Source organism: Haemaphysalis longicornis, unplaced genomic scaffold (genome assembly GCF_048455015.1).
Source record: "Haemaphysalis longicornis isolate Haplotype H1 unplaced genomic scaffold, Haemaphysalis longicornis Haplotype H1 scaffold_3, whole genome shotgun sequence".
NCBI lineage: Eukaryota > Metazoa > Arthropoda > Arachnida > Ixodida > Ixodidae > Haemaphysalis > Haemaphysalis longicornis.
In genome coordinates this window covers 225,999,964-226,002,159 of record NW_027526335.1, presented here as the reverse complement: position 1 = coordinate 226,002,159, position 2,196 = coordinate 225,999,964, and the positions used below count along the sequence as shown (strand labels likewise).

Genomic DNA, 2,196 nt, shown 5'->3' with positions numbered 1-2,196 from the left:
GCTGCCAGAACCGAGGCCCTCGCTAAGCTTTCGCACGATAATAAGGTTTGGAAATGAAGGGCTCGTTAGGAAATACAGAAAGAAAGCCGGCAGTCTACAACGCCAAAGAAGGCATAGGGGAATGGTTAGACTATTTTTTACCGTTAGTGACGTTACACTATTATTATTTTTTTATTAATTACGTCAGAAAGAAAGACAGAAATATAACCTGTTAGTGCTCTTTTGCCACCTGAAACGTCGTGAGTGCTGGCAAAGCGCCTGCGTGGTTTCCATACTGCACTGCTGTAGCAAACGCACATCGAGGTCGCCATTTGACAAAACACCTGAGAAGTTCTGCGTGCCTACGTGAATCAAGAGTAACTGCTGCAAGTTCCAGGCCGTCGGCGCAACGTGTGAAAAAACCGCGTTGCCGTGCTCCACATGCGTTCCAAGCAGAACGTGAAACCTAGCTAGTGGAACTTTTCTTTGCTGTTGCCGCGTGATTTCTCATATGCCGCCAGGAGGTGGTGCGGGCAACAGAACAGCAGGAGGCGGTTTTCTGCAGTACATGTAGTATATCATTTGCTATCGAAAAACCAAGCATCCAGGAATTTTTTAATAAAGGAACACTGCAAATATCGCTCATGCATTGATTTTCTGTCTTATATTTGCGTAATGTCATGTTCTAGTTCAACAAAGTTAAGCATGAACATCTAAACCAGGGTTAGACCTTTACATTTGGCTGTGAGTATATACGACTATTGGGCCGTACGTATTTTACGTTGGCCGGGTGGCTGAATCGAGTTACAGACAGACAGACGACAGACATACAGACACACCAAAATTTCTGTGTTTAAGTAGCCCAAGGAAGACTATCGTCTTTAAAGAAAGAACGCAGGATACGCCCTTCTTTCGTATTTGTTTTTTTTATGGTCACATGGAGCCTTACGGCGTCATTTGATAAAATGGGGTTCGGTCGGCACCACAATCCCGGGACGCTCACCGCCGAGTCTGTACACAAATCAGCCGCGTCGGCGGATTGCCTCGAAAGCGCGTCATCCCTATTTCATATTTGCCGCGCTTTCGAGGCGCTTTTTCAAAGAAAGTGCTACGAGTTGTCCCGCGCCTCCGCCAGATGGCGCCACGGGTCCCGCGACCGAGAGAAGACGCAGTGAAACATCCCCCTCCCGAGGGGCCCGATCAAATGCAGAGCATTTCCGGGGGCGCACGACGTTAAGTAGTTTGCGTTACGTTAACGTTGTTGCACTTGTGGCAACTGCTGACGAGAGAGCGCTCGTCAGCAGTAATTTGAATGAGTCAACGATATAAGGCGCGTTCGTAGCGTCCCATTATGTATCGGTTTTGTGGCACCGTTGGTAGAGCACCATGTACATTGCGTTCCGCCCGCAGGGTCGAGGGATCGAAACCGGGCGCCCAATAGTATTTTTTTATATAGTAGGGAGGGGTGCGGTGCGGACTACGGACGTCAACGCGGGTGACATCGTGAGTTATTGAAATGGTCGGCATTTAAAACACGCGCCCAGAGTGGGGACCGAACCCACGCCTTTCGATAGGATCTCGAATGCCTTACCAATTCGGCTATCTGGGCGACTGTGTTCACCTTCACTCCTCACGAGCCCCTCACTTTTCAAACCCTATTATGGTGCAAAAGATTAGCGAGGGCCTCGGTTTTGGCAGCCTTGATGCCAAGGTAGCATAAGAGGGTTTCCCGCCAGTTACCCGCTTATGACCATACCTCGGCAAAGTTGGCGCCGCTCACTCAAACTCACTCACAATTTTTTTTTCGAATCACCACTCACTCAAACTCACACTCAATGCTGAGCAGCACATCTGCGCTCACTCAAACTCAAACTCACATTGAGCGCAAAACTCAGAACTCACTCGGACTCAAAACTCAAAATGTACTCAAACTCAAAATGTATCAGAACTCAAAATGTACTTAAACTCAAAATGTACTCAAACTCAATATTGACTCAGAACTCAAAATGTACTCAAACTCTAAGTGTACTCAAACTCAGTATGGACTCAAAACCCAAATTTTACTCAAACTCAAAGTGAACTCAAAATTCAAATTGTACTCAAAACTCAAGATGTACTCAAACTCAAAATGGACTCAAAACTCAAAATGTACTCAAAACTCAAAATGAACTCAGAACTGAAAATGGGCTGAGAACTCAAAATGAATTCAGAACTCAA

General features: G+C 46.4%; 1 non-coding gene across 1 annotated transcript; it reads right to left on the bottom strand.

The window, feature by feature from the left end:
* Positions 1-1,516: 1,516 nt before the first annotated feature.
* Positions 1,517-1,588, bottom strand: Trnag-ucc (transfer RNA glycine (anticodon UCC)). The gene has a single exon. It is a non-coding gene; the product is annotated as a tRNA-Gly (tRNA).
* Between the last annotated feature and the right edge of the window lie 608 nt (positions 1,589-2,196).